Here is an 11,633-nt window from a genome sequence, read left to right as displayed (position 1 = left end):
TTAAACTACAAAAGTAATTAAAATTGAATTAAAGTATTTGTGGAAAAGCAATTCCTCGGTTATGAATCCACCCTAAGCTTTTAATATGCAATAACTAGGTTTGGTCAATTATCCATACTAGGGTTTCAACGATCAAGTAATCAACTTGAGTAGCATAGTGTAGCCAGGTTTGCACCAATCGTCCAGAGCACGATCGAAAGAATGGGGTATACCCTATCTATCGAACATAGATTCCTTTCTAGCAAATGTACCCTATTATGCACAATTGATTGAATCTTGGTTATGCTATTCTAGCCTAGGGTTTCATCACAACTAGAGAATCAAATGGATTAGCTACTCATTGTGCATGAAATCAAACATGAAGACAAGGTAATGAAAAATGTAATTGAAAGCATAACTTTTATTAAACAAAGCAGCAGTGAAAATACAATTGAACTTGCAATTCGAAATTAAACAAAGCAATGTAAATTGATGATTAAAAGAAAACTATTATAAATGGCACCCAATGGAACTTGAGGGGACTCAAAGGAGCCTCAAAGAACCAAAAGGGAACTCGAGAGAACGAAGGAGAACCTCAAAGGACCAAAAGGGAACCCCTAATCATTTGTTCGAAGTTTGATCTTATACCCCAAAGGGTTTACACACAATCGAATTCAAATCAGGAAACACTCGCCAAAAATCTTGCGCAGTAGATTTCTGAACTCGATAGAAGTCGACCTGGTCGCACTCCAAGTTCTTCTCATCGTGCCCTGGTCGACACATTCTGGAAAATCTTCAATTAGTTCGTTGTTCAATTGATGGCATTGTCGACTAGGTAGCATGTCCAAGGTCTCCTAGTCGTGCCCTGATCGAAGTATTCTGGAAAATCTCAATTTAGCTACACTTTGGAGTTTTCTATCTAGACCTGGTCATCCCTTGTGACTCCTTGGCTGCACCACATGGTCAATCAAGGTTATGCTATAGTAGTTGAATCTAGGCCTTGGAGACCTAGTCGAGCACTGGGTTGAGCCTCATGCTTCCACATTGTTGCATTGACTCCTTGCACTGCTTAACTCCTTGATTTAAGTTCCAATTTCTTGAAACATGAAACATACTACGTGTAACTTCAAACAATGATAAGAAGTGATAATTAAGGTGTAAACAAAGACATCACATCGGTAAATGGGGGCCTAAATAAGCATATTTTAAGGACACATCAGTCGCCGACCCCTAGCTACGTTGAATCTCCGCCTCTCTGCCCTCTCCCTCATATTATACTTTCGATTAAAAATAAAAAAAATTGTAACTAAACCGCCAAATGTTCGGTTCTCCATGGAAAACACATTCGGTTCGGTTTCGGTTTCGAAGTTTCAAAAACCAAAACTTTCTATTTGATTATCGATTTTAGCCATAACCGAACCACACCGAACCAAGTACACCCCTAGCGAAACAGACTATTGATGCAAGGATCAAAGTCTAACCCAGGCCAAGTTTTGCATCAATATTCGTTATAAAATTTTTCACTCAATGTACCAATTACAATCATTATATAAGCTTAATTAGTATATTGAAGACTCACACAAACTTAATCGAAGCATTTGATGTCGTTGTAATTGAGATTCATGTGAATTTTTCCAAATAAAGCCATATTTGTTGAAGGAAAAAAAAAATGAAATCACGACAGATTTTAAAAAAAGAAATTATCTAAAGTATTAAAAGAAGATTAAAAAACAGAGTAATCTTCTATGCAATTGTATATAATGTAATATAATATTTTTTATTTGAAACCATATATCCAACATAGTCCCCACTTTAGAAAACTGATAAGGCATAAGTAAATTGTGCCTAAAATAATTTGCAACACAATTAGGACAAATTTCAAACACTTGTAAATTTTGATTGATGCTATAAAATTAACTATCTTATAATTTTGTGTTTTTTTATAAGTAAAAAACTCAATTTCTAATTAAAGCTCAAACAACCCAAGAGACAGGAAAACAAGAACAGCAAGAGCAATACCCTTTTTACGAACTGTGAATCTAAGATTAGCATCTTGAAGAAATTTGCATTTGTTATTATTATTATTAATAAAATTTATAAGGGATCATTCTTAAGTCTCTAAAAAGGGTGGAGTATTTAGAGAGGATGATGAAGATGTATGACAGCTTCAAAGTATGGAAGGTAAAGCAATGTTTCAGCTCATGAATGCATAAAGATCATGGAGAGTGCAGTAGCAGACTCCCATCTCTCTTAGCCCTACTTCCATTATTTAGAATTCCAAGTTTAAACTCATAATTTTGGCAGAATAAAATCCATGCCTTTAAAAAACACTCCCAAAAAAAACCAAAACAAAAAACAAAAAACAAACAAACAAACAAAATGTTACAAATAAAAAAATGAAAACGAAAACAAAAACAAGAATCACGGCATGGGTTGGGCCCAGCTTGGCTGAACATCAAGCTGAATATCCTCTGTCCAAGTTCATCACTATACAAGAAATATAATGGTCTCACATACATACAAATATGCATACATACATACATACATACATATATACATGCATACATACATGTGTATGTGTGTATATATAAAATAAAACAAAAAACAAAAAGCAAAAAACTAAAACTAACAAATAAAAAAAACAAAAACAAAAACAAGAATCACGACATGGATTGCGCCTAGCTTGGTTGATCATCAAGCATAATATCCTCAACCCAAGCTCATCCCTATACACTAAATATAATGGTTTGACGTGCATATAAACATGCATACATACATACATATGTTTGTGTGCATATATATAACAAAAAATAAAAAAACAAAAAGCAAAAAACAAACAAAAACTAACAAATGAAAAAACAAAAACAAAAACAAGAATCACGACATGGGTTGAGCCCAGCTTGGCTGAAGATCAAGCTTAATGTCCTCCGGCCAAGCCCATCCCTACACACCAAATTTAATGGTTTGACATACATACATAGATACATATGGGTGTGCGTGCATATATATAAAAAAAAAAAAAAAGCAAAAAACAAAGAGTTCAACAAACAAAAACTAACAAATAAAAAAATAAAGACAAAAATAGTACATACATACATACATACGGGTGTGTATATATAAAACAAAAAATGAAAAAAAATAAAAACTTCAACAAACAAAAGCTAACAAAGAAGAAAAAACAAAAACAAGTACGTACATACATTCATACATACATAAAAAAAAAAAAACAAATAACAACCAAAATCAACAAACAAAAACTGGCAAATTAAAAAAAAAAAACAAATATAAGTACATACTTACATACAGGCATACATACGGGTGTGTGTATACATATAAAAACAAAAAACAAAAGGCAAAAAATTCAACAAACAAAAACTAACGAATAAAAAAACAAAAACACATACATACATACATACATACATACATACATACATACATACATACATACATGTGTGTAAATATAGAAAACAAAAAAAAAGCAAATAATGAAAAAATCAACAAACAAAAACTAACAAATAAAAAAACAAAAACAAAAGCAAGAATTAGGACATGGGTTGGGCCCAGCTTGGCTGAACATCAAGCTTATTATCCTCCACCCAAGCCCATCTTTACACACGAAATATAATGGTCTGACATACATGCATACATACATACATACGTACATACATATATACATGCATACATACATACATACATACATACATGTGTGTATATATATAAAACAAAAAACAAAGAAATCAACAAACAAAAACTAATAAATAAAAAAAAAACAAGAATCAGGACATAGGTTGGGCCTAGCTTGGCCGAACATCAAGCTTGATATCCGGCCCTCGGCCAAGCCCATCCCTATACACAAAATATAATAGTTTGACATACATACAAACATGCATACATACATATGTTGACTTTTTGAATCCGATTCTTATTTTGATGTTGACAAAACACTTGTATCTTATGTGTGTATTTAGTATGTGGACAAATTTATAATCCAACACACACATAAATGAACGAAAAATGGAAGCCTGAAAGACTTAAAGCTTATACAGTCCGGCGTATTCCCTGTAAAAATGAAGAGCAAAAGAAGAAGAAGAGGACATGTATTTTTATTTGTAATTGCATTTAGATATGTCTGTAATTATGCATGTCTTGTGTGATATAATGAGAAGCTCAAATGATCATAGAATGACCTAAGGGAACCAATGTTTTCATGAAAAACCTTTCACATTATTTGCTAAAAACACTTACAATGGTTTTTAAATGAATTTGAGGTCAAAAACAGGGCTAAACTTAAGTTTTTAAATGACGTCGATTGATCGACCCTCACACGTTCAAATTGGCTCAATCGATCGACTATGCCTCAGGCTAAAAGTCAAAGTTTTACAAAGCTCAGTTGACTAGACATTTTTTTAATTAAGTTTCCTCAGTTGATCGAACCTTGTGAAATTTGAATTACGCTTTAAGGCTAATCGACCGGTGCATTCACTAGTCGACTGGACCTCATTTTTTGGCCATTTTCAAAAACTCAGTCGACCGGACATAGAAGAACAAAACATGCTTAGTCGATCGGCCTTCAAGGCCCAGCTGACTGATCCTTTAGACCAGTTGACCAAACTTATGAATGTTTGGAAAATCGCCTAAGCTTAATCAACCGACACCTTGCCCAGTCAACTGAACCTCTCAAGTTGACAATTTTTTGAGCGCTTAAACGTTATTAATTTTTTAATTAAACAATTTTAAAATGATGACCGTGTCCCTTAACGGTCATATTTTGGAAAATCTATATGTAGCCCATTCCAAAACATGATTAGTGTTTTTGATTAGCCAAAAATTTCTCTTAAATATTTTGGGCATTTTATTTCAAAAGCCAAAGCTCCATTCCATTATTTCATTGCAAATATTTTTGGAGTGCATAAAGTTTAGCTTTTCTCCTACTCTTTCCTTTGAAAATATATTCTTTGGAGAAAACATTTTTATTGAGCTTAGATTCTTGAAGGAGCTTTTATTGCATATCTTTAATTTCATTCATCCTTTCAAAAACAAGAGTTTATTTACTCCCTTCTACTCTTTATCTCTTGTTTTATAAAATCTCCTTAGGTTGATTTTTAAAAGGCTTAAGCACATATTTATGGGGTTAGAAAAGCCTTATAGGATTTGAGCTTTCATATATAAATCTTATTTTTGCTAAAATCTTATATATGGGGCTAGAAAAGCCTTATAGGATTTGAGCTTTCATATATAAATCTTATTTTTGCTAAAATCTCTTTGAGAGCAAGCACCTTTAAAGCTTTTATCATATACATCTCATTCAAAGATTGTAAAAATTATTTTTAGAAAATAGCCCCTTTCTCTATTGAGCTTAATCTCATATCATTTGAGAGTGCATTTAGTGCTTCATTGTGTACATCTTTGCTTACTTGAGAAACATTTATTTTACACAAAAAAGTATTTTATGTACCAGTTTGGCTCAGTCTGGTGATTGAGTTAGGGAGACTCTGCCTCATAAGGAGGAACCAGTTTGGCTCAGCTTGGTAATTGAGCTGGGAAAACTCTGTCTTGTAAGGAGGAACCAGTTTGGCTTAACTTAGTAATTGAACTGGGGAGATTTCGCCCCGTAAGGAGAATCGGTTTGATTTTGCCCTATAAGTGAGTTGGAGAGACTTTGCCATGTGAGGAGAAGTGTAAACGACTTCTACTCCGCCCTTATAAGTGACCAGGTTAGTAGAATCCTCGGGGTTTTCCCAGGACGGGGACATAGGCAGGATTGGTCGAACCTCGATAACAAATCTTCTCTCTCTCTCTCTCTCTCACTCATTTAATTTCCGCACTTTAAATTCCGCATGTGTATGCTTATTCCTTTATTGTCATATTTATTTTGCATACACATATTTAATTTAAGTGGGATATGATGTGGTGTTTGTATGCTAATATCTAATTTGTTAAGAATGTCATATTTGTTTTAAATATTAGCATACTTGATTATTTGGGGGATTCGAGATTACTTAAAAAGATCCTAGGTTGTGTAATACTGGATGCGATTTAAAACTCAGCACACTTGACCTGGGAAGAAATTTTTAATACCCAATTCCCCCTCCCTCTTGGGATCACACCATTCCTATTAACATACATACATACCTATATACATACATACATACATACATACATACATACATACATACATGTGTGTCTATATATAAAACAAAAGGCAAAAAGTAAAAAACAAAAATTCAACAAAAAAAAAAAAACAAAAAAAACAAAAAAAAAAGTTCAGGGTTGGGCCGAGCTTGGCTGAACATCCAACTTAATATCCTCCACCCAAGCCCATCACTATACACGAAATATAATTGTCTCACATACATACACACATGCATACATACATATATACATACATACATACATACATACATACATGTGTATAAATATATAAAATAAAAAACAAAAAACAGAAAGCAAATAACAAAAAAATTAACAAACAAAAAGTAACTAATAAAAAAACAAAAACAAAAACAAGTACATACATACATACATAGATACATATGGGTGTGTGTATATATATAAATCAAAAAACTAAAAACAAAAAGCAGAAAACAAAAAATTCAACAAACAAAAACAAACAAATAAAAAAACAAAAACAAAAACAAGTACATACATACATTCATACGTGTGTGTGTGTGAATATATAAAACAAAAAACAAAAAACAAAAAGCAAATAATAAAAAATATCAACAAAAAAAACTAACAAATAAAAAAACAAAAACAAGTGCATACATACATACACACATACATACCGGTGTGCATGTATAAATAGAACAAAAAGCAAAAAGAAAATTCAACAAACAAAAACTAACAAACAAAAAAAAAAAACAAAAACAAAAACAAGTACATACATACATACATACATGTGTGTAAACATACAAAAAAAAAAAAAACAAAAAGCAAATAACAAAAAAAAAAATCAACAAACAAAAACTAACAATTAGAAAAACAAAAGCAAAAACAAGTACATACATACATACATACATACATACATTTATACGGGTGTGTGTGTATATATAAAACAAAAAACAAAAGCAAAAAAACAAAAAATTCAACAAACAAAAGCTAACAAACAAAAACAAGTACATGCATACATACATACGCGTGTGTAAATATATAAAACTAAAAACAAAAAGTAAATAGCAAAAAAAATCAACAAACAAAAACTAACAAATAAAAAAAACAAAACAAAAAAGAGTACATACATAAACACATACATACGTGTGCATATATATATATAAAAGAAAAATCAAAAATAAAGAATCAACAAACAAAAACTAATAAATAAAAAAACAAAAACAAAAATTAAGAATCAGGACCTAGGTTGGGCATAGCTTGGTTGAACATCAAGCTTAATATCCTCCGCCCAAGCACATCCCTCTACACGAAATATGGTTAGACATACATACAAACATGCATGCATACATACATACATACATACATACATATGTGTGTGTATATATAAAACATAAAATAAAAAAGGAAAAGTAAAAAACAAAAAAATCAACAAAAAAAACTATCAAAATAAAAAAATAAAAACAAAAGCAAGAATCAAGACATGGGTTGGGCCCAGCTTGGCTGAACATCAAGTATCCTCCCCCCAAGCCCATCCCTATACACGAAATATAATGGTCTGACATACATACAAACATGCATATATACATACATACATACAAACATATATGTGTGTGTATATATAAAACAAAAAACAAAAAGCAAAAAACAAATAAAAAAAATCAACAAACAAAACTAACAAATAAAAAAAAAACAAAAAAAAAAAATCTAGGACATAGGTTGCGCCCAGCTTGGCTGAACATCAAGCATAATATCCCCTAGACAAGCCCATCCCTATACACAAAATATAATCGTTTGACATACATACAAACATGCATACGTACGTACATACATACATACATACATACATACATACATACATGCATGTGTGTGTGTGTGTGTGTGTATATATATATATATATAAATATAACAAAAAACAAAAACAAGAATCTCGACATGGGTTGGTCCCAGCTTGGTTGAACATCAAGCTTAATATCCTCCGCCCAAGCCCATCCCTATACACGAAATATAATGGTCTGACATAATACATGCAAACATGCATGCATACATACATACATACATACATACATACGTGTATTTATATATATAAAAGAAAAAAATGAAAAACAAAAAGCAAAAAACAAAAAGAAATCAACAAACAAAAACCAACAAATAAAAAAACAAAAACAAAAACAAAAGCAAGAATCAGGACATGGGTTGGGCCCAGCTTGTCTGAACAGCAAGCCAAGTTGTTAGAACATCAAGCTTAATATCCTCTCCCCAAGCCCATCCCTAGACAAGAAATATTATGGTCTGACGGGTGTGTGTGTACATATATATAAAACAAAAAACAAAAAAATCAACGAACAAAAACTAACAAATAAAAAAATAAAAACAAAAACAAGAATCAGGACATGGGTTGGCCCAACTTGGCTGAACATCAAGCTTAATATCCTCCACCCAAGCCCATCCCTATACACAAAATATAATGGTTTGACATACATACAAGCATGCATGCATGCGTACATATATATATACATACATACAAACATACTTACATACTTACGTGTGTGTGTGTGTGTATAAAATAAAAAACAAAAAACAAAAAAATTGACAAATAAAAACTAAAAAATTTTAAAAAAAACAAAAACAAAAACAAAAGCAAGAATAAAAAAATGGGTTTAGCCCAACTTGGCTGAACATCAAGCTTAATATCCTCCGCCCAAGCCCATCCCTATACACGAAATATAATGGAATGACATACATACAAACATGCATGCATACATACATACATACATACATACATCCATCCATACATACATACATACATACATACATACATACATACATACGTGTGTGTGTGTGTGTATGGATATATATATGTATAAAACAAAAAACAAAAAACAAAAAACAAAAATCAAAAAACAAAGAAACAAAAAAAATCAACAAACAAAAACTAACAAATGAAAAAAAAAAAAAACAAAAGAATCAGGACATGGGTTGGGCCAAGCTTGGCTGAACATCAAACATAATATCCTCCGCCCAAGCCCATCCCTATACACGAAATATAATGGTCATACATACATACATACATACATACATACATACATGGTGCATGTGTGTGTGTGTGTATAAAAGAAAAAAACAAAAAACAAAAAGCAAAAAAAAAAATCAACAAACAAAAACCAACCAATAAAAAAACAAAAACAAAAACAAAAATGAAAACAAGAATCAGGACATGGGTTGGGCCAAGCTTGTTTGAACATCAAACCAAGTTGTTAGAACATCAAGCTTAATATCCCCTCCCCAAGCCCATCCCTATACAAGAAATATTATGGTTTGATGCGTGTGTGTGTGTGTATATATATATAAAACAAAAAAAAAGGTAAAAAACAAAAAAATCGACAAACAAAAACTAACAAATAAAAAAACAAAAACAAAAACAAGAATTAGGACATGGGTTGGGCCCAACTTGGCTGAACATCAAGCTTAATATCCTCCGCCCAAGCCCATCCCTATACATGAAATATAATGGTCTGACATACATACAAACAGGCATGCATACATACATTCATATATACATACATACAAACATACATATATGCTTGCGTGTGTGTGTGTGTGAAACAAAAAATCAAAAATAAAAAAAAAAATTTGATAAATAAAAACTAAAAAACAAAAACAAAAACAAGAAAATAAAAATGGGTTGGGCCCAGCTTGGCTGAACATCAAGCTTAATTTCCTCCGCCCAAGCCCATCCCTATACATGAAATATAATGGTATGACATACATACAAAAATGCATACATACATACATACATACATACATACATATATACATACATACATACGCATATACATATATACATACATACGTGTGTGTGTGTATAAAACAAAAAACAAAAAATAAAAACCAAAAAACCAAAAAAATCAACAAACAAAAACTAACAAATAAAAAATAAAAGCAAAAACAAGAATAAGGACATGGGTTGGGCCTAGCTTGGCTAAACATCAAGCATAATATCCTCCGCCCAAGCCTATCCCTATACACGAAATATAATGGTCTTACAGTACCTATGTGTGTATATATAAAAAACAAAAAGAAAAAAGCAAAAAACAAAAAAATCAACAAACAAAAACTGACAAATAAAAAAAACAAAAATAAAAACAAGAATTAGGATATAGGTTGGGCCTAGCTTGGTTGAACATCAAGCTTAATATCCTCCCCCCAAGCCCATTCGTGTACACGAAATATAAACATACATGTGTGTGTGTGTGTGTGTGTATATATATATATATAACAAAAACCAGAAAACAAAAAGCAGAAAACAAAGAAAATCAACAAACAAAAAGTAACAAATACAAAAACAAAAGTAAAAACAAGAATCAGGACATGGGTTGGGTCTTGCTTGCACTAATAAAAAACTGGTTTTTAGTGACGAAGTATTAGTGATGTTTTGAATTTCGTCACTTAAAGTGCAGTATTAGTGATGGTTTTTAAAAACTGTTGTCGACACCCCAATTTTAACCAAGCATCTTGGAGCAGACCCGGTGCAATAAGAATTGATTTGAATCCCGAGAATGGGAGGATCTGATTGAATCTTGGAGAATTTTTGAATCCCGGTGAATTCTTGAGTCCCGTTGAATTTTAACTGAGTCCTGATGAATTTTAATTAAATCCCGGTGAATTGTAACTGAGTCCCGAAATTTTTGTGTCGGGTTTGGGTCCCCTGATTTTTGGAAATCAAGTCTTTTTGAAATAATTGTAAACGTTCAAATATGCCTCGGGCGACCGAATTGGCAAGTTCGGGCTACCAAACTTAGCTTTGGGCACCTGAATCGCTGACACAAACATTCTGTCCTTTGTTCAACCAACCAATCCCAAACTCGGGCACCCAAACTTCGAAAAAACACTTTTTTGGTTGAGTCTATTTGGGCGACCGAACCTTGGGTCGAGCACTCGAATCTCTCGAGTTAAATTAATTTTTACCAAGGTTAAATTTAATTAAACAGAGTTAATTTTAATAAATTGTTTTAAAACAATTTTAATAATACTCTTGGTGTCCCAAACGATCATAATTTTGCCTATGCCTATATATATCTCTTCATTTGTAAAATTAAGCCAAGATTAGCAAATAGGATTAAGCCAAAATTCTCTAAAAAATTCCGAATCCTATTTTCTTCTACCAAATCCATAACACTCAAATACCTTCATTCCTTTAAGAAATCTTACCTTATGAGTGTTTATTGCTTGTTATATTGTGCTAGAAACCCTCACTCGTATATTACACATTTGATTTTCATATTGAGGGTTGAGCTAGATTTTTCCCCCGATTTCATTTGATAAACCTTTGGTTGGAAAAAATCATATAGCTAAGTAAGTTTACATTATCATTGCAATACTCATTTGGGCTTATACTTTTGTGTGCAAAAATATTTTACAAACTTAGATTTCAAACAACTCTTGTGCTAGATACACTTGAGAAAATATTTTTGAGATTGTTTGAATACTCTGATTGGCATCTTTGAAACCCTAAGCTTGCATTGAGATATTTTATATTGTGCTTC

The sequence above is a fragment of the Malania oleifera genome, chromosome 4 (assembly GCF_029873635.1).
Source record: "Malania oleifera isolate guangnan ecotype guangnan chromosome 4, ASM2987363v1, whole genome shotgun sequence".
NCBI classification, from domain to species: Eukaryota; Viridiplantae; Streptophyta; class Magnoliopsida; order Santalales; family Ximeniaceae; genus Malania; species Malania oleifera.
This window is presented reverse-complemented; position numbering follows the sequence as displayed.